Source organism: Acromyrmex echinatior, chromosome 15 (genome assembly GCF_024713525.1).
Source record: "Acromyrmex echinatior isolate Ae372 chromosome 15, ASM2471352v2, whole genome shotgun sequence".
Taxonomy (NCBI): Eukaryota; Metazoa; Arthropoda; class Insecta; order Hymenoptera; family Formicidae; genus Acromyrmex; species Acromyrmex echinatior.
The window spans coordinates 8569439-8592812 of record NC_141866.1 but is presented as its reverse complement, the minus strand read 5'-3'; the positions used below and the strand labels follow the sequence as shown (position 1 = coordinate 8592812).

General features: G+C 37.1%; 1 long non-coding RNA gene across 1 annotated transcript; it reads left to right on the top strand.

Moving 5' to 3' along the window:
* The first annotated feature begins 652 nt into the window (after nt 1-652).
* On the top strand, nt 653-22435 carry LOC147907263 (uncharacterized). Its single transcript, XR_015547649.1, has 2 exons — nt 653-1535; nt 21971-22435. It is a non-coding gene; the product is annotated as an uncharacterized LOC147907263 (long non-coding RNA).
* The last annotated feature ends 939 nt before the right edge of the window (nt 22436-23374 follow it).

Sequence of the window (23374 nt, the reverse complement as noted above, 5' to 3'; positions counted from 1 at the left end):
AGGAGTTGTGATAGATGAACAATCGACTACGAGGTAACAATTGACTTCGCAATTAAATTCATCAGCAAAACTATAATCCCTGAAGGTTCGAAATAGGGACTGCAAAATCAATGTAAGGCGTGAACAATCGACTAAGTGAATAACTTACTTAAGACTTCGCTTGCCGCATAAATAAATTCGAACCAGCGTCAGCGTCGAATCGACGAAGGGATGTCAAGCCGCGCGAATTTACCGCGTAAATACATTCGCGAGTACATTGATAGCCGAACTTGGAGCGGCAAGTTTCACAGTGAGAGCACAATGTATTCCTGAAATACAATATTCCTGCGACACTTAGCGTCAGCCGTCGAAAACGTCGCACAATAATGTCGCGATACGGTCGTGCAACGTTGCGAGCACGATTAGATCTTCGTCCTGGCGCAACGTACTCCCGGAAGGAAACGACCTCGGGAAGTTGCCGAAACATCCAGACTGGTTTGCAAGCGTCGTTGCTCACAACGTGAAGAAAGTTATCGCGATATGTGTCGAGTTGTGAGAATGATTCAACATTTAACGACAAACGTGCCTTCTCTTTTCTTCTCTGATGTATTTGTGTACGGTTTTAAATTCAAAGTGTCAAAATATATATTTAATGTGAGTTTTTTAATCACTTAGATTGTCACTGTTCCTACTCAATATGTAGTTGATTTAACTAAAATAATGGTTGATTTAACTAAATAATTTAACTGAACAAAAATGTTAAATTTGACTCAATTTAGTTTATTATTTACTAAGTGTACATATTAATATGTGGACTTTATTTATTTTCAAACTAATTAAAAATTCAGTAATTTATATTTTGACACATATGGAAGCTTAAAAAATAATAAAATGTTATTTTTTTAATTCAAAAGATTAAGTTATCGCTGATCTTTTATCTAACAGTATATGTTACACAAATGTTTAATCTAGAAATAATTTATAATTCGTTAAGTAGTATGTAATATAATAATATATTTTAAATATATCGATCGTATTGCATATAAAAGTTTATATCTGCCTATATAAACTTTATATCATATTATCCGTTACTTAACTTGAATAAAATATTGATTGATTGAGTTTCCTGACTTGCTGTATCTTCACGTAACGTCGCATTATTTTAATACTTCAGTATAGAAAGACACATAATTAGAAACTCCTAATACTTATCAGTATACATCGAATCTCCCTTTATCGCGAGTCGGTCGAGAAACAGAACTCGCCAATTAGATCGAGGCCATCACTATGCGCGCAGCAGCATGATGACGGTGCTGGCGGTCGGTGCCGGTGATGTTGGTGGTAGTGCACTGTCAGTGGTGCAGGTCTATTGTTCGTCAGACACAAAACAGTCGGTGTACAAAGTGGCTGCTGCGTTCGTTGCGGAGAAGGCGAAGCCGGTGGGCGACGAGAGGGACGGGACGAGGGAAATAGTGCGCTGCGATAGAGAGAAAGAGGAAGAGATCGAAAGAGAGAGGAAGATAGAGGAAGCGGGAGAATCACAGTGGTATCAGAGGGTGGGTATTGTCTACACAGAGCTAATCAAAACCAGCCCTTTCAACACACCCTTCCCCTTAGCCTCTTCGCGGACCAATACACGGACGGCGTACGAGATATACACGCACATAATTCCACCTAAATAAGAGAGCGCGCGAAGGCAAAGTTCGCGATAGAAGCACCGCGATGAGCGTTCGAATATGTCATCGCGGATTTTCTTTTGGCGAAAGTGTTGAAAATTGCCTGATATAATGTAAATTAAACCCGTATGCGAAAGAGAGAGAAGCACAGATATATATTTAAAAATTGTGGCTACTTTCTTTTTAGGAGACACAAGTTCTAGCTTTGTTATTCATTGAATGCCAAGAAGAATAGAGCGACATTTATGTCGATTGTGTCTTCTAAAAGAAAAACGGATTATAGTCAGACGTAAAAATTGTTTTCAAATAGTTTGGTTTAAGAGCAATAATTTTAGCTCTTCTTTTTATCTCTTAATTTAAGTCTTATCATTGAAATAGGCTTTATATTAAGCTCTTTAATGGAAATGTTGATCGATTAAACATTTATCCAGTTATTAACATTATATTAATAAAATTAATTATCTTTTCTTAATATTTATTTTATTGGAATAAAATGTAGGAAAATATTTATAAACGTTTCGTCCACCAGAGCAATCGCATCAAGGAGAAATCATAGTTCCATAAATTTAAGGAAAGTATTTCAATCGTATATTTTTGATCGTCTACATATCGATGTCTTCATAAATCAATATATTCGTAAATTTTTACATTTAATTTTTAAGCTACGAGCTTTACAGAAATAAAAAACCGACAGATTATTTTTTTCTATAATCTAAAATAAAGTTACTGCGAATATATTGAAAATTAAAATAGAATATCTAATTGCTGTTACAGTAATAAATCGAGATTTTTAATCTTAAGATTATCACCGACTTGCAACATGCTTGTATTTTTGTAAAAATAGGACCTATCATTTTCCATTGAGCGAACCTTCATGCGGGAATTATGGGCGCTTGAAAGCGTTTAACCAAGGGATAATAACAGTTGTGCTAAACGAAGGTTCATCGGCCGATTGTGTGACAGTTTAACGCCGTTAATAGAACATACGGGCCTCTGCAAGTACGAATGCAATACTCGTAAAGCTTCGTCCGCGCTCGCGGCGATGGTTATGAGGAGAACGATAGGGCTGGATGAGAAAGTCCGATAACGTTTCTAATTTCCGAAACGAACCGCTATAGCCTCGAAACACTTGCCCGAATTTATTTAGGTATATATTCGAGCGTGCTTCCTTCGAATGTTTTTTATAACTATACTCTTTTCCACGTGCCGTCACAAAACTTAGTTATCTTGATTTATATTAAAATGTATGTACACTCATCAACTAAAAGATTGCGACACTTTTTTTTAATGGGTTTTATAATGCAGTCTGCTCACTGAGCGATTGGTTCTTACTTAAGGATCCATAAGTAAAGGACCAATCACTCGGTGAGTAGGCTACATTCTGAAAACCATAGAAAAAAATCTGTTGCAACCTTTTAACAGGTGTAGTGTACAATAAAATATATTATACATATATATTAATTATATTTTCAGCGATATATTATAATTCACAAATGCACAAACGTAGAGACAAAAAATTGAGACATATTTTACGTATCAATGTCAGGGTGAAAAAAATTCACGAATACAGAATAAATCACGTCGCAAGATCTCGCAAGACCGGTGACGCTAATTTTGCTGTAGACTGCAAGTAAGCGAGGGCTTAAACTTGCGTTGTCCACAGGGTCAGAGGGTGGTGTGCGTTTCATAAAGTTAGATGTGCCATTCGTATTTGCCAAGGGTGGCTGTGGCAGCGGCACGCCGGAGTGCGGGTTGTATCTCTAACTCTCGAGCGCCTATAACATCCATATCTATATCCCACGTACCGGGTGTCCAATAAATCTATTACCCGCTCCCGTGGGACTGAAGGCGGCTGCGGTGGCGGGTGCCATACAAACGAACGCACACGCACACATATGCGTGTGCCACCCATCCATATGGCAGACTGCATGAAGGATCACTCGGATGCGCGTCTATCTCCGTTATGATATTTCCAAGTCGAGAGGCACATGCGAAAGAGGCGATCACGCCTTTCCGCGGCCGTGTCTTTCCTCCATTTTTCCTAAACGTCCTCCTTCCAAGGCCTACCTTCTCGATGCCTCCCGAGCGGTATCCATATTCGTTTTTGCGACATCTTGCGAAAGGAACGCGCCCCGCGTAGTGGAAGTTTTTGTTTTCATACCTGACCATTCCTACTGTCTGAAAGGCAAACCCCTATTACGTGCGTCATCTTTAACATTGAGTTAGTGGAATATGTCAGAGATGAAATATATTTCCCAAAGAAAATCCGATACTTTACATAACTTAGCAATATATAACAATAAATATTTTTTAGAGATAGAATTTCTAATCCCATCGTAACTTGATTCACTATAATCGATTAATTGAGTTCTTCTTATGATTAAAGTACTTAAAAAGCTAAATCAACCTTTAAAAAAATAGTGTATCATATAATAACTATACAAATTTTATATGTAGAATAAATGTATATAGTTATTCTTTAAAACTTTTAAAGTAACTCTCACTCTGAAGAGTGAAATGTAACTCTTAAAAATTAATACTCTTTTTCAAGACTGATTCAATTCTTACTCTTTAGAGATCTCACTTCAAAGAAATTAGAGAGTAAATAAATTATTTTATAACTTATAACTTATAACTTCAAATTATTGTAATTATAAAATAATTTACTTAACATTAATCATACGTATAAAACTTCTATGGCTGTCATCTTTATAGTAACCATCAACTGCCTTTTTCCCTGAGTAATTAGATTATACGCCTTATAAATGTAATTTATGATTTCGTATTGCTACAAGCCTTACTTACACACTCGTGCACTGAATAATATCGTAGTGCAACGATTATCGGAGAATCGGTCTACCGGAGAAAACCACTTTCCTGGCAATTGTACCGGAGAAAACTCGAGGGCGACGATAACCGCAGTCATTGCTCACGTACGTAGACTCGCTTTCACAAGCAAACAAAAAAGTCGGAGACTTCGTTGTTGGGAGAAAGAGGAAGGCTGTCGGTGATCAAGGCGATCTTCGCGGGGACATTGCAGAAGAGCACGGTAATACTCACGACGGAAACTGGAACGAAGTAGCAGAAGGGAGAGCCCGTTCGTTTCCGAGAATAAAACCCGAGAGATTGTCATTGCGCTGAAGAGGTCCGGATGTACAACAATGACTGCAGCTGACGCAGCGAGTTGCGGTTACAGATCATCCCTGGATATTAAAAAGTCGGACCGCGCGATTCTTTCTGTCTTCATTCAGTGGCAGCCACCCTCCTATCTCGCTCTTTCTCTCTCTTTCTTTCTCTTTCTCTCTCTCGTTCTGTTTTTCGCCACGCTCACGTGGCGAACCGATATCGCGAGGGACTGTGGATGGCTCATCCCGCCTTCTGTCTTCTGCTCTTGTGAAAACAATAGCGAGCACTTGGCGATTTTGTGTCATCGACTCCCGAGAAATTGTCGTTCCCCTGCATCATCACAAGATAGGTGGTTACCAGAATAGAGAAAGATATAATTTCGATGAGCTTGAATTCTGATGATGTAGGCACACGAGAGATTTAAATGTATTCGAGATAAAAATATTAAATTGCTTAAGTCTCCTATCTATCTACCTTAAATTAATACTAAGCTCTCGTAAATTGTTATCTTTAATTTAAGCTAATTGTATAAAGTAATGCACTGAAAGAAAAAAATGATTGTAATAACCATAAATTAATTAATATTTATAATTATTTTTGGTGCCAACTATGTATACATTTTTTAAATTTAAATATAATTATTATTACTAACATTACAGTAATAATAATTATATAAACATAGAGCTCTCATCACAATTATTTTAATCATTACAGTCGTAAATGACAAACACTTTTCTCTCAGTGTGAAAAGATGCAGAACAAAATATATTTTAAAAAATTGGTACTTTAAGTCCAATACTTAAAGATCAGATACTTTTTTTCTGGTTATATAGGCAAGATTATTTAAATCAATTTATTAAATAATTACATCTCAATTGTTGAAGAATTCAAACTAGATTTTATAGATAACTTCGCAATGAAGGAATATATTATCTTCATTGTGACATACACACAAACACATTACAAGGACTGTATTAACATTCCCTTCCCATACAGCTTAAGAGCATTGTTGATATACGGAGTACCAATAATGGGGATTTAACCTACGATATCACAATCACTGATAAGGATAATAATACGCGCTCATTGTGACCGATGAGGAAGCACGGAATGATGTGCGAGGCCTTATAGGAATAACTGTGGGTGAAATTTGTATGCTCTTATCTCTCCATTCATTAAATTATGCTCTTCAAAATTGTTATTTTCGTTTATACTCTCTACTTTAATTTGCATTATTAATGCGTTCAATAAAATAAAATAATGTAAAAGAGTGTAAGACATCTACATAAAACTATAAAAAGAAATAAAAGTAAAACTTTGGACTCTCTAATATTTGATGTAAGAATTCATTTTGAAATAATCTTGAGCATTCATTAATTTTAAATCTAAAAATATATAATTAAATGAAAGTAAAACATTTTGCTGAAAAAAATCAGATTTATTATTCTTCAAGTTTTCCAAAGATTGGTTTGCAAATATTTTAATGCAAATGGATTCATACATTCACCACAATTCTCTAAGAGGGCGGTAAAAGAGGAGAGATTTCATCACGAGCGAAATTATTTTCAATTTCATTAACGTCATTTCCTCCGACACGTCGTGTCACTTCCCCGTCGCGAATCACGATACTGAATGAAACGGCCACGGTGGTATCGGCCCTCTCGAGAGAAATGAAATATTTCCATCGAATCCGCCGCGATAATCCATCTAGCGTGCGCGCGCGCGTTCGAGCATCGCTCGCAATTGCCTCTGATGCAGGAATTCATCAGGACGCTGTTCATGAAGTATTCAGGCACACGTTTAATTAATACCGATTAGCCGAGCATACTATTGCGACGGTCCTGTTAATGGTCGTTCAAATGGCGACGTTCTGAGTACCGAGTTATCTACCGTTATCATTATTCGACAAATATTCCGGAAATAATTAATGTTGATTATGTAAAGTATAATGACGTGTGTCATGAAATAAAAGATTTTTACCGCAAAAATGTAAAATTTGTATTATTTTCGACTTGGACAAATATTTTCTGTTTCCAAGTAATTCTCAATTTATATTTCACATGTCTAACATATTGTCATCCCAGAAAACAAGTTGACGTTATTTTGACATCAACATGATATTAAAAATGTCATTCAACCCGTCTCTACCAACGTAGATTAACTTTAATTTTGATTTAACGTATTTGTAAGCTTTTTCTGATTCTTAGAGATGAGAAAGGATACAAAATGAAGTAAACTGAGATTAAAGTTAATTTACATTGGTAGAAATAGGCATTTGACGTCAAAATATTATATATGTAGCAACAAATAATGTCAGCTTGTTTGCTAGGATATTAAACATTTCCGAGAGTATGTATCTTCGTTGCGAACAAGTGCAAGAGCATCCCGATTGCTGCTGAGCTTCAGCTGTGCGCGTTTTATCGGCCGTTTCGGGAGAAAATGTTCACGCTCGTGCGTGAACGGGGCGCGAATACAGCGAGCAGTTATCGCATCGGAACATTGAGGGTCGTCGAAAATTCGGTTGCAAGAGTCAGCGCGGGGCACTCGACGGGGCCCTGGCTGGGGGTTGCGCTGCTTGGGAGAGGGGAACGACGCGTCGTACTGCACCGCAATGCACCGCATCCGCATCCGCATTGCAACCGTGCAGCATCCGTTGTTCGCGTGTGCGCGCGAACGACGATGTGCGTATATACGGAATCATGCAAATGTGATGCGTATGCGATGCTCGTGTGGCCCATGACGTCTAGTGCCCTGCCGATGACGTTTACTGCAACCACGCCCTGTCCGTGCTCGTCCGGCGTCCATCCTGGACAGGCATCGACCTCCTTAATTACCAAGGATTCGGTTAACGATCCGGCCAATTATATCTTTCGAGCGGGATGAGCGTGATGGGGAGCGCGATGACCATGTAAACGTAATTGACAATCGATGACGGATCGAAACGACTGCGACGTACGAATTCAGCGGATTCGACTTTAATCGCGAACTCGTCATGCTGTGAGCTGAAGTGAGAAGATATGGTTTTCGACGCAGAATATCTTTTCATATAATGTTCTAGTTACAGTAGAAATATAAATTATGCAAATATATATCGCTCCCTTACTTCAAAAGTGACACAATTCAAAAAATTAAGCTTACAGATAAAGGGAAAAACTGTCTTCCTACTTGACTGAAAATTATTGATGAATTAAATATTACTAATGAAACGAATATAATATTCTTGATATGATTAAATGTCATTTTTGTCATTTTTTTCACAACTTAAAAAATCACCCTTTTTAAATTAATGATTTTTTTTAAATTAAATTAATTCACTTTTTATTAATTAATAAGATAATGTTTATTTAACATAGTAATTAAAAATTACATTTTTTAAGTTGTGATACTTTTAAAATGAAAGAATAATATCATTTCTTTCCCTTTCTCCGTCAATAATGATAATTGATTCAAGCGAATTTTGAGAAAGAAATACAATAATCCGATGACGAAATGCCATTAATTAATGTCTTCCATCGATTTATAGAATCGATAGCGTTTTTTTTAGTGGACCGAAGAAATTATCGCTCTGCAACTACGAAGCTAATGCGCAGAATTGTTCTCTGCAGAGCATGAAAAATAGTAAATAAATAACAGATCAAAAAGTTTTTATCTACATATCATTTCGATTAATTTACAATATGCATTAATCGCAAAATTGTACAATTTTTAGATTAAAAGACACATCGGTAAACCTACACAAAAAGTCAGCTAGGCGATTTATTTGCTAAAAATTTCTCGTACGAATTGACACTCGATAGGATTTTTGCATTGACGACGAATACTCGGAAATGTCCAGCGACTTGGTACCGAATGTTAATAAATTTTTCATACAACGAGACAAGAGCACTGAACGATAATCCGATTTTCTCTCCGCGATCGCAAGTCTTTTAAAATACATACATGCAGAGCACTTTTAGTTTCATTAAAATCCTAGAAATTTTTATGATAACCACTCGTAAATATCCCAATAGATTATATCGAGGAGTTTTATATTATTAGAGGAAATGTTCCGCTTTCCGTTTCATTAATTTCATTTTATTCTCATAAAATCTCAACTTCCGCTTGTCCAATCGTAACAATATTTACTAACAATTCTCAAGCTTGATTCAGGTTCCAACGAATAAATCCAAAGATAAATATGAAGTCAGCTAATGCGAACCAACATAGGTTAGACATAATATTCATTATATATATTTAAAATTTGAAAAAGATTACAGACGTTTCAATTCTTTCGATTGGTTGGATCTTCTTCAGTGTAATGATAACAAAATCCGTTCATATAATTAAATATGAGAGATAGAATACAAAATTGAAGCATTGTTAACATATTCTTAATGTGATTTCAATGTTATTTGTCGTATCTAACAGAATACTCAAATCATACATTTCAAATTATCTGTAATTTAATAATGTTTCGAATAAATTATTGTATTATAAGTCAAATCAATTAAAAAAACTTACGTAATAATGTTAATGATAATCTGTTAAATAAGGCGTGTTAGCACCAAGACGTTCTGAGAATATGTGAGAAGTCAAAATCGACTGTCGAATGAATATTTACTAAATGATCTAAACAATTTTAGTATTTATGAGATGTAATCGGAAGGGTAAGATGCTGAAAAGATCGCAAGAAGGACATACCACGAGAATTCACGTATCTCAGGAATCGTCGGGGAATCGACGCTCAACAGTCACGAGGAGAGCTTTTCGAAGGCAGTTGAACGTGTCGTTCGCCGACATTTTCGTAGACACTCTTAAATTTGGGAGCTATTGTCGTGCACGACGAAAGGAAGACGGAAGTCGCTCACTTGGCAGAAGTAGCGATATCGTGCATTATGGTGCGGCCAATGGGCGCGAGATAGAAGTCGAAGAGAGTAGAAAGAGCCATGGTATATACACGTAGAATGGGGAGCGAGCGTTTCGTATACCGGGAGAGACTCCTGACTTCGGTCGGACCAGAAGCGGCCATTGTTCGTTATGAGTGGCTATCTCGCTGGACATTTCCGTACCCGAGTACGTGCATATGCTTCGCTACGGCCTACCAGATATTTTCAATGCTCGAAATTTCTATCGGGTGTATCGCCAGAGTGTCCGACTTACCGGCGAGATTATGTTTCCAAAAATGTGTGCTCTTGCCTGCGAAAAAAAAGTTCGATACATGGAAGAGTGTAATTCTCTTGAAAATACGCAATTCAAATGCCATCCAACGAATTCTCTTGACGAATATCGAAATGTATTAGGTGTTGGAATTAATTCGTAGCGTTTTTAATGAAAGAATGTTATTTATTTCACATGAGCATTAAAAAATACATTAATGAAAGTACTTCCCATCACTTGTAAAACGCTACGAATTAATTCCAACACCTAATATAAATAAATGTGGAATAGATTGGATATAATTTTTTAGATAGCCATAATGGATGAAGAACCGCAAGCAGGAATATCAAATTTATCGAGTAAGAAGTGTGAGAGCCTAAATAATGCAAGTTGCGCATGGAAATAACTATGAAGTGCAAGCGAAGAATTCACGAACGTGCGCATTTATTCGTCCTAGACGATCGTTTATCTAGAGACGTCGAAGGTGAAATGGTACCGAGCGTTGCGCGTCTTTTTCACCGCTGGCTTACATTCGACTTCGGTTTTACAAGAAGTTATGTGAGAGATCGTACGGACGTATCGTGTTAATCTCCGCCATTTTTCGCAATACTAACGCTGGACACCGACCGACTAGCGACGAATGCGAGGATTTTCTTGAATTATCGCGTTTTTCAAAGTCTGAGGAAATTTTTCATTTCAACATTACTTTAAAATTGTATCAATTATTTCTTTAATTGATATGCAATATGTGTAAAATCATGAATCTAAAAGCTGGAATATAAATCTTTGCATGCAACGCGTAATGCATAAAGCATAAGAGAATCAGTCAATCACAGAAATTAATCCTTAATTTCATGGAAAGAAAAGTTGATTCTTTTATGTGTCATGCAAAGCCTGTCTCGATATCCTATATTTTTATATTATATTACATGAAAGAGAAATTGATTGCTTTTAAAACTAATAAAGATTTTATACCATGAAGGAAGGTGAGAGATTAGAAAAGTGACATACATTTTCTAGCAGAGAGAAACACAAGAGAGAAGCAAGATCAATTTAATCTCATTAAAAGATTCTAGAACTTTCTTCCCCTGTCGATGCACTTTTGAAGATTAACGTACGTTAATGATCCACAGAATTCACGTTTGCTTATAATCGCGAAAGTGTGAAATAAAAGCAATTTTTCGTAGAAGTTTTCTTCTAGAATAATTTTAATATGCAATAAAAGCATTATGAAAATATAATTCAATAAAAACTTATACATATTAATGCTGTGTATTCATTCGCATATAAATTTTTAATATTTTCCAAAAATTATACCAAAATTTATTCCAAAAAAGACTCTTTGGTATAAATTTGTGGGAGGAAGAATGTCGTATATATACGTAGGTTGAAGGAAAAAAAAGAAAAAAAGATTGCACAGGCGCAAAGGACAATCTGTCAGAACCGACTACTCGTAGAAATACGATTGATTATGATTTATGGCAAGGTGTTGCCGGACGAACGATTTCGGTGTGCCTTGTGATTCGGAAAATTTAATTTGTCGGAGGGAAAATCCGGCGAGGGAAAGAAAGAAAGAGAGAAAGAGACCCTAACGGTAGTTTGATCGAACCTTTTCGACTCCGTTCTGTTAGAGATTTTGCTCGATTCCTTTTCTTCAGACCGACATAGCTGGTTATCCTTGATTTCATGTAAAAATGATTTTCTAAAAGTCAAGACCACGTCGATCTTGCGGAATTATTGTAAGCACAGTAATGTCGCAAAATTTCGCAAGAGCCTACTAATAAGGTACCTTCGAACTGGATTACGACAGCGACATAATGTTTCTGAATTCATATATAAAACGATTATTACGCGTACACATTGACATATTTATCGCACTCGAGGGTGGCCTTTCCATAGGGCTAAGGCTCAGACATTAATTAGAAAGGCGGAACTAATTACTCGATCCCTCGAATATTATGAATTAGCCTTACAATGTGTAATTCACCGACTAAATGTCGTGAATAAAGTGTCGCGGTGGTATTAATATTTCATTTCGGCCGGTCCGCTAAAAGTGTTCCATTTTAATTAATAATTCAAATGATTTATCTTATCTACGTAAAGCATCGTCTTTGTAAAGTAACATTCTGGTCATTCAAAGAGATAGATAATAAAAATAATTGAAAATAAAATAGAAATAATTATTCTGGTGTAATAATCAAAACTGTTAAATTTTTATAGAATTAAAAGAGAAAAGAGCCATTACGTTAAGTAGTTCGAAGAAATTTATAAATTGTTCTGTGCTTTTCTTCTATTGATTTTTTCCATAGTCAACAATATAACATGCAGAATATTTTCTCTACAAAAAGTCAACCTGCACTAGCTCCCACGTTTTACAATTCGGTCCGAAAATCGAATCGTCCCCAGAATTGCGTTGCGACCGCTAGTATTTCACTCCCATTCGGTCTGTGTAGAGCGAGGTCTTATTCAATATTAAGAACTCACTACCACCGCAGTCCGGACAATGCGTCTCACTATCACAGCTGTCGACCTGGACGAGCACGCCAATTGATACCCCGAAGGACTCGCGAATAGTTCCCTTGAGACTCACGCGCTCGCCTTCCCTCTCTGTTTCTCTTTTGCAAGTCCTTTCCACGATCCTATCGAATTAATTCTACACTCGCGTCGCTCCAAAATGTTCTTTTTACGACGATTATAAATATCACAAATTCCTTGGGAAGTAATTTTTAAGCGGCTGCATTAACATAATATATTTTCTCTTTCGTAATGTTAGAAATAAAAATAAACAGATACATTTATGTTGTGACGACATATCAAAATAATTCTTAACGTATATGATATCTAATCGTAATAATGCGTAGATACACGGAAAAGACGGGTTTGCTAAAGCATCTAAAAATTTATTTGTATAATTCTGAAAATAATTTTTAGGCCATCAAAATAATTATAGGGCGCTCAAATTGGTTGCATCGGAATGTTAAAACTTTTGCAATATTGTTCATTATACTTGAATGTTGTATATTAAAATGATATAATTATTTTCAAATTTGTTTCAAGCTAAATTTTTAAATACTACAGCAAAATCGTTTTTTTTCGTATAGATAATAAAAATAATATCTTTCAAATATAAATATCATTACAATATAAATATGTGATATTATTCAACAATTCTTCTAGAAATTATTTTAAAAAATTGTATTTTTTTTTAATGACTTCATTTTATTTCAAGATCTATATTGTTCATAGTTGATCTGTTGTCACATAAACGTGTCAGCATGTAAGTTCCTTGTGAATAGATGAGAAGCATGAACGTGTAACTAGTTTCAATGGGAGAAAGAGAATGACCACTTTATTAGTGACTGGATAGGGGTTAATTTAACAACTTGGACATTTAATGATCGATTCGCCGGTTTCACGCACTGGCGTCCTTTTAGCAGGGGCTTATACACGTATATTCTCGTGCTTGCACTAACTCTAACGTCGAATTAAACGAACCGCTCGCACTTAATCCGACGATTAACGGCCGACCGACTCGATCTATTAGTTTCGTCGCGATCTATAGCTACGATATTACAACTCGCTCGTACAAGCGCGATAAAATACGACGTTATAACATAATTATCGTATTGCAAATACGATAGCAAAAGATAAGTCCACGAGAAAGAAATCCCAAGTAAAGATACTACAAATAAAAGTATTTAATTATATTTTACTAAGTTTCTATATCAAAGAAAGTTTTTCTTTATGAAGAAAGCGCATGAAGAAACTGAAGGTTATTATTGTTTCTAACCGTAACACGGTATTTGCGTTTTTTCGGCGTGTGAATTACCACGTGTGAATTAATCATAGAATGACATAAATCGCGGAGAAATTCAGGGCGGCCTCGGAGAGGAATGTATATCGGCCCGTAGGTAGATACACGAGAACCGGCAGGCACATCGCGCCAAGATGGACGATAATCGTCATTTTGCCAGTAAAGGGCACTCAGCCCGCCCCAAATGCATGCAAAGAGACCCGATGCACTCTCCATAAAATCCCGTGTTATACGAGATCACTTAGGGCAAGCCCTGCCTAACGAGCGCACCGTTACCTTACGGCCTCGCTTAATCGCGCTTCTACCAAAGCGACGAAACTTCGTTGACTCTTCTTCTTCGCCACATTTTCACCACCCTGTTCTTGCGAGTCGTAATTCGAGCAACTCAGGTAACAGCGTATTTTAACGTAAAATTAATTTATAAGTAATTGAATTAATTTATAAAGAATTTTAAAATCTCTTGAAAATATCAAATGATAGAACAATACGGGTAACTGTGAGTCAATTGTCGTAATTAATGCGTATAAATTTAACAAATATAATATGATTTTATTATTTAAAAGAATTACGAAAAAAAAATACATCCAAACGTTTCAATTTTTTTCTAGTTATTCTCAACGAAAATCGTACATGTAATCTTACAACTCATTATTGGAACTTACAAGAAATTATATATACGATTTTCCGTTCAAAATGATTGAAAAAGAATCGAAATATTTAGATGACTTTTTCTTATAATTCCTTTTAATAATAAGATTATATTATTTACTAATTTATGTGCACCAATTACAACGAATGTTTCTTATTTACTTTTATTGCCTTTACAGTCTTTTAAGATGTTTATTAGCATCAATATCTTTCAATTTTTTTGTGATGTTACTATCCCAGTTCAGTTTAAGATTGAAAATAATTTCGACACGCAATTTACAAAATTTGATATGTATATAAATTCACACCAAAATATTATTAAGCAAAATCCAGTTCAAACCGATAAGATGTTATCGTTATATCTCGTTGTGTATTCATAGTCTATGATACGTGTTTAATTTATATTTATATTTCTTCTATGAGCTCAATTAAGTAATTAATACAATTGACAATATTAATATTAGTTCTTAGAAAATAAGATATTTTGAGTAAAGCAATAATGCACGTTGTAATATTGATTAAAATCATGGAGACACATTATTAATGCACATTGCACGAATGGTGTAGCACGTTCTTGTTGATTGACTCTGTAATATTAAACGCAATCCAAGTTAGTAGACGGAACTCGGTGATGACGACAGCGTATCGAGGTAAACGGCTCGTCGAAGGACCACGGTAGATTAAACTTAAGTAATTTTGGAGATTTCGTCGACGATTAATACGAGAGGTTGACCGATTATTAATTGGTGATTAATTTCAAATCGCGCAGATTCCACCGTAAACGTAGGCGCTGGGGATTACAAGCGGGGCTTCCAGTGTGTCGTCTCGACGCGTTAACATTAGTCATTAACGAGATGTAGTTTACCGTGCATGGCGAATCCGTCCAAGAAAATGACTTTCATAAAGTCGGGTGAAATAATTGAAGCTCTGATATTAAACGGCATAGCGTAATCATTTCTTGATGAGAAAATTATTTAAATCATTTAACTTGAAAACTGGATATTTATCTTTAAGAACTGGACGTTTATCCTTAAAAAATGGAAAAATTACAATTATCTTTTATTATAAAAAAAAAAGCTTAAAGATAATTTGAATATTATCATAAATGTGAATGTTTCAGTTAATCCTAAGTTTAATTGAAAGTATTGTGTAAGTTATATTGACCATGCTTTGTCATGGCTTTTTGTTCATTTAATTATTGCTTCATAGGGGATCTTATTGCTTCGGTTTATATGTCATTTTTTCCGGAGACACGGTGTGCTTGGTGTGTCGCCGCACGGCTCGAAATTTGTTTGCCTTGTTTTACGACGGAGACAGGTTGCATCGGCTGTCTTATTGGATTCCGGCACAATCACGAAGAATGAGATACACATGTGCGCAAAAAAGTATAGATCTGTCGCATGTGTACGTCACGGTGTTATATACGTGTACATGTATTTGCCTTCATTTAGTTTTATATCAACTAGAGTCAGGTGTAGATTTTGTCAGAATATTAATAAAGATAATATAAGTAAATACTAATAGATGCATTATTCTTATTTTTTATATATACAGAAAAAAAATCTAATTGCATAAGTTGAAAATCTGGAAGATTCAATCAGAAAGGTGTACAGAAAAAATGGTTTTGTTGAAATATCTTACAGCAAGAAATTTAAAAAAAATTTAATTAGATATAAATAGAGAGACATAAATAATTTTATAGAACCATCATAATGCTACAAAAAGTGTTGACATTCTAGCTTGAATGTTGTACATTATTATTTTGATGGTCTAACAAAATTATTTTTAGATCTGTATCTAACTAAATTGTCAGATACTTTAATAAAACTGCTCTTTTTGTCCTACAAATCAAGTACTTACAGTTATCTATGAAATATTCTTGTCAAGATAACCAGAATTATTATTAGTGCGATCAGAATGCGTTTTGTTTATATTTCTTGTTGATATAACCAAAACATTTTTCTCAGTGCAATGAGAATTTTTGAAACGTTATCTACAAAGATTACCTACATAAATTATTATATATCATTAAACCTTGTCATAATTATTTACCAATAATGGCACGAGGCTATTTTGACTTCGTTAATGCATCCCTTCTATTTCCGGCATACTACTTGCTCGGCGTTATTACAGACACGGCGACTCATCCTCCGTCAATTTTGCCAGCGGAAAATACAATCGTACGGGGACAGAAGAGTGGCAGGAGGTAAAAGGAAGGTAAGATAAGACGTGAAAGTGGAGGAGGGAGGCACCGCAGGACGAATAGCAAGCAGCGTCTCGTGGGAGTGTGCACCAGGTGCTGGGTTAACCCCTGCGGCTTAGATGTCTTTAGGCGACGCGTTACCCTGTCGCGTCGTAACCAGAAGGTGGTAACCAATCGGTTCGTAAGGTCGGGCTGGGATCGGCTAAGAAATTCGAAGGCGGCGGAACGAAGACGGAGGGACGTCTAGACGAACGAGAGTGTGTTGTCTACGTGACCGGGGAAAGTCATTCTTCTTTGAGATATCTTGTGCGAGGTGATCCGCGATGCTGTGGATAATCGAAACATTTGTGCGAGGCATACTCGAAATAATTCGTTTTGTGTATTTCAAATTATACACGAAAAGAAACGATCTTGCTCAAGTATTTAGAAATTTAGTTAAATACAAATCTGAAAATAATTTTGGACCATCAAAATAATTATGTAGCATGCTCAAATTGATTGCTAGAATGTTACATTTTTTTGTAGTATTGTCATCAACATTTAAGCGTTCTACGTAATTATTTTCATAATCCAATATTACTTTCAAATCTTTACTTATCTAAATTTTTAGATATTTCAACTATTTTTTCTATATAATATTTGAAGTATTTTTGAGATTTCTTAGATTTCTTAGATTGATATCATGTTTGAAATTTCAGACATAGCAACCACGGAAACAGAATTTTTGCTAGAGGATACAATTTCAAGGTATGGTCGCGTACTTTCGCAATTGCTCAACAAAGGCGCTTCTGGAAGAACATGGAGAAAGAAGTTCGGAACACGTTCGCGCTACAATGAATTTTTCAGGGAACACCGCGCGTCATGAATTATCCGCAGAGTCATCGTTTCGAGGTTCAAAGCCTCGCGCAATAAAACAGCGCATCCTCACCGATGAATTCTTCAGTGAAATTCCATTTCCGCGGCCGTTAAGTCTTCACGGTGCGCTCCCACGTGACCCTTAAAAACGACGAATAAAGTGGTGCTTCTGGACATTAAAAAAAACGAATGCAACAAGGGCGAAAGGTAAATGGCAACTGCTTGCAGCTACGTGAACGGAATGAAAAGTGCGGCGTAACAGTTAATAATCGTGACGGCTTGTTTACGATGCCGACTTGCCGACTCTCGTCCTTTCTTCTCTTCGATTATTTCGCCCACCCTGATAATTATAATGTTTATATTCCTAATTATAACGTTTATATACTCTTGACTTTCTGACTTTGGTAGAATTCCTTAATATCTAATCGTATCTAAGAAATCGTCTCTAGAAATACTATTATTGCAATTTCGAAGCACTAAGGGCTGTCGTAGACAAAATTTCTGTAACAGTAACCTTAAAACGTGAACTTAAGCCGATGAGTCAATCAGGATACTGTTTTAGATCTACGTAATCTAACGGAAATAGAAAGACAAAAACCAGTTGAAATTTGCTTTATGGATAAGTTTACTGCTATTTCTATTTCCCTCAGATTACGTAGATCTAAAGCAATCCTGATTGGTTCATCGGCTTAAGTCTACACCTTACGTATTGCCTGCGGCAGCCCTAATTCCTGTTCATCTTAATGCTTACTTTGATATTCATTTCTAGAATCTTATAACGTGACGAGTGGATAGATTTCCTTAGATTTCGTATACAAACGCAACGAAATTTAGCGGCACTTTCTGAGGAAATATACAGAAAATTGAACGGTGCATCGCGGGATTGTATAATATATAAGAAATAATGTCATCCAGTTTCGCTGGGGTTCCCGGGTGAAGGAGCCGCACCCGTGAAGGTAAGGTCGGAATGGGTCCAGCGCGCGTGCGGGAAGGGTTGGCCAGCGCCGGGGGATGAATCCTCAGCCAACGCGGGGTGCACCGTGCAGTACGGTCGCGTGGGCGAATTCGGCATCGACGGCTCCGCAGCTTTCACCTGCATTTTCCACCTGTCCTCCCGGGGCGTCGCTCTTCTTGGCTCCACCTACAGCCCTCCTAGCAACCCTCCGACGCGCTCGTCCAACGACGTCACGAGTTCCAACAAACTCCCATTGGTCGCGTCGTATCGACGCGACCGCAAACCCACCGTTGCCGCCACCGCCACCACCGCTGTTGTATTTTATTATTTTACTTATCTACCCTACGACGACGACGGCGGTGGCCGATGCATGTGCTCCGTTTCTGTACTCTTTTTTTGCGACATCCTGACGACGTTGCACGCGAGAACCCGGCCAGGAGGGAGATCGCCTCGCTCGTATCTCCGCTATGTAGTCCCGATCATCTTTCTTTTATTCCGTCACCGTTACCTCCATTGTTGCGAAGACAGCGGAGGGATTTCGTTTCTCCTCTTCGTCTTAGGCAAGCTCGCGGCCTCTCCCAGCTTTGTAGCCTTGAGCCGCAAGAATGTCTCTCGCGTATCTTTACAAACGCGCGGAGGTAGCGCGGAATCCGAATAGGATCGATAGTTCCTGTTCCAATTTTCTTGGTCCTGAAGTTGCTCAATACGAGGTCGAGCCGGAGTCGTAATTTCTTTCTGCTGGCGAAGTGACTCAATATACAACTCGGAAGAGTCAAATCCTTCATTTCTCCTTCTCGCGATTCTCTACGTTCGTGCGGTGAACATGACGGATCGGGATGTTCAACAAAAATGAAAACCCTAACGAAACTCTCAAAGTATCCTCTTAGGGATAAAGAAAACACATCAATTCGATCGTCCCGCAAAGTCGCTTCTTCGTTATTAAAAATTCATCAACTTGTGGAGAATATCCGCTGTGCCGAGGTCATTCACTCGCTGCAATGACGAGACAAGAGAAAACTAGGAGTGTAACTCATCTTTAGGAGTTGCGCAGAGTCCACGACGCAGAGTCGTCGACGCAGCGATCAAAGGTCGAGCAGCCTTCGTCTTCGTCCTTGGACACGCCGTATTCCACGTAGAAGATCGAGATATGAAGGCACGTACATCCGTATTTCGTCGAGGAAATGCCGACTCTTCTTCCCTCCTCATCCTTTTCGAGTTTGGGTTGAAGGAAAGGGGATAGGCGAGGTCGAAGGAAGGAAGGAATGGGGAGATTAAGGGGCCTGAAAGACAGCGGGGGGGTCGAAGAGGCGATAGAAGAAGTTCGTCGGTGGGTTGGTGGCGGCAGACAGGTTGGTACCGCGGTGTCGTGTACACACGTAGATACCCACACACGACGAACACGCGCACACGCACGTACGTACACACGCGCGTGTTTAGCACATATGGGCGTATCACCGAAGGCGCGCTGCAACTTTCATGCCGAACGAGACGGTCGGAAGATGGCTGCCGGGTAACAGCCAGCCGCGAATAAACCGGCAAATGCTTTCGTTCGCCGCCGCTTGAAGCTACCAGCTACACCGCACCGGGAAAATCCATTTTCGATTTGTTCCCCGGCACCATTACCACCACCACCCCCGATGCTGCTGCTGCTGCTGCTGCACATCTACCGTGGGGTATTTCTTCCACGATGGCGGCCACTTTCCACGGTAGAATGTAATGCGCGGTAGAGTTTATTTGTATTTTAAAGAAAATTTTAAGATACATCATAAGAGAAACATACGCAAATTTATCCGTGCTTCTTTTCATAAAACCGCGAAGCTTGTAACTTTAAATGAAAATGTAAAGTCCCGCTTCGTCATAGGCATTGCACAATCTTTCGCAATGTTAGATAATACATGCTTTGTTGCATAATTTAATGAAACGTATAAAAACGTAAGTGATATTAATTATTCTAATTGTGAGCTATATTCAAGAGAGCTATATATCTATATTAAAATACAATTTTCAACCAACGTTACACCAACATTAGTTGATGCACATTCATGTATTTTTTAAATAAACTTTCATAATTATATATTTTTGGAATATGTTTGACAAAGATAAAAATTTATGTAGAAAAATGTTTTTATTTTTCGTATCAGATATTCAATTTTACAGTTAATTACATTTATACGGCGATAGGTTTAACGTGGTTACTTCCTCCCTGCTGAATTAAGATCCGCGATAAGCTAACAATCAATAAAGCACGTACACACAATTCTTCCAGGATTAAAACTCGTCTTCCCGTCTATCGAAAATTGAATCTTTCGCTAAGGATCTCAACGAATGGAAGTCATAATCGTTTTTCCAGCGCAGGCAAAGATCCTATTGTATTTCTTAGCAATTCGATTATTAATACAAATATAAACAACAAATATAAACATATTTTGTTGCATCCTTTTTTATACGACAATTTTCTCTGCCCTCTCAAAATGTATTTAACACACATGTTGGTGTTTACATTACTATCAATATGATTAGAATCATATTTAACATCTGTGATATCAAATATCACATTCACATCCATATTTTTTAGAGTGTGCAGAAATATATTGCAGTGGGATTTACTTTTTCTAAAAATGATAAAAAGAAACGTTAATTTCTTTTTGCATAAGAACGGAAAGAAATTGAAAAGATATCAATAAACTTTAAAATTTATCAATATGATAGAAATTAACGAAAATATATGACATTTTGATCGTGCGAAATTACTTAATATAAATGATATGTTTAAAATTCTACTTAATCGTGAATAACACTTTTAAAATTGTACAATTAGAAACTTCACTACGTGGGACGGTTTGAGTTTAATCGGCCGGCATTTTTCTGGAAATTTGCGTGGCGCGTCTGCATCGCGCTCGAAAACTTGTGGCGTAATTTTCTCGAGACGGAGAAGGGGCTTCACGTTCGCGAAAGTCTATAGTCTTATAAGGACTTAACGGCACGGGAAAAGCTAGTCGCGCGCGAATGCACAACGTTATTTATTTTCTTCAATAAATTCCATGAGTTGGACACTTTAATCCGCGGGAATCTCCAAGTGCCTGTCACTTAGGCTCGCGTACTTATTACTACTTAAGCGTTTTAATGGACAAGTTATTATTCTGATATATTGGTTTTTAAGCTCCCCCCCTAATTTCACCTACACCCTCAAAGACAATGTCAAAATATTCGTTAGACTTCTTTGACTCGTGCTAATTAATTAAAATGCATCTAGTTGCTAATTGCAAGTACTGAATTCTGCAGAAAAATCTCGATTTTAAGCAAATTCACAATCGATTTTTGTAGAAATAAAATTGCAATAATAATATTAAAGGGAAAAAATGAATTTTAAGACGATCTATGTGCAGAAATATGCAATTTTATTCTTTTACCTCTGCAGTATTTAGAAATTCGCTTATATTGCAAATGACGAATCTAAGAATGAATAATTTCAGATATAAACTTGCTTAATAACACAATATGAACGATACATAAACGACCAAGCTTGTGTTCTCCACGTAGCGTTAAGGGTTATCGAAAAGCGTCATTTCTTTTTGCAGGATTTCGCCGCGGGTCTTAGTTTTGCATGAAATCCGCTGCTACGTGTGTAATCGCGAACGGGCGTCACGGCGGAAAAAGGCAAGGCTGAAACTCTCAACATCGGACTACGACGTTGTCAGAAACTGATAAGGACCCCTGTCATCGCTAGCGAGTTGAAGATCTCAAACTGAAGTATCAAAAAAGCTGCTTCTTTTAACCTTAAACATTATCTTTTATTTATTATTATATACCAATATTATTTTTGCAAAAACTAAATAATATATTATTATAAATATTGCTATTAATATATTATTTGTAAATATTATTTGATAACGTTACAAAAGAAAGAGAAAAAAATGTGAGAATTCATAGATTTCCGGAGCGACGTTAAAGAAAGATGGAAGAAACACTAAATTACTACGTGGATCCATGTAACTTTCAATATGATAAATAGCAATAATAAACTCTACTTCTTTCTCCGCCTATATGGGCCCCCTTTCTTTGTCTATATCCAATTCTTTGACGCGAGCGCGGCTCCCTTAAAAATCTCGATCATCGTCAGAGGTCTAGCGCACCGTAGGGGATGAAGTATCCATCGGGGATCGGGGAACAATCCCATCCAGCGGTGGATTGCTTGTTCCGCTATTTAAAAGTGTCCTCGGTTAGCGACGGGGTAAGTTAAAGCCCGTGTCGGTATGGGGACCAGGCCTCGAGCCGATCGACAATACCGTCGCGGTCGCTTTCGTCGTCTCGGCGAAAGTGGCGCTGTTTAATATTAATAAGCCGGGGCGGCTCTGCCCCTGGCAGGCACGTAGATGCATATCAGACCAGGCATTACGAGAAGACGGCACCCGCGATCGCGTCGGAGAACGGCTTGGCCCGGCACGCGAGATTTTTTTCTCCTCGCGATTTGAATACACTCGCGACGTCCGCGAGACAGACGTCTCCATTTGCGTGCGTTTTGAGAATATTCAAAACTCACATATGTCAATATACTTCTTGGAAGTATTTAAGTAGACCTGTTTAATACTCGAAAGGTTAGAATATTAAATTTTTATGAGACTGTTTTGTCTCTGACTTTTATTTTTAATATTTCCTAAGTTATACACACATTAGTTTTATTTGTTTGTGTGATATGTGATCTGAATTCGTTTTTTCGCAAGTGGTGTAAATTAATCGAATTATCATAAATTTTTTCAATACTACAAATTTCTTGTTGTATAGAGACATTTTTTTTTCTTTCTAAAAATGTTATATTTTTATACTTATGTATTTTTCTTCCCGCAATATTTCCTTGTAACAAATTAAAATAAAGTCTAGCTGCAAATATTCCGTGAAAGTTACTATGTAAGTGGATTATGGATTCAAAGATACCAAACTATGTATCGTTTAAAAATCGTGATGCACATCACAAATGTGCATGA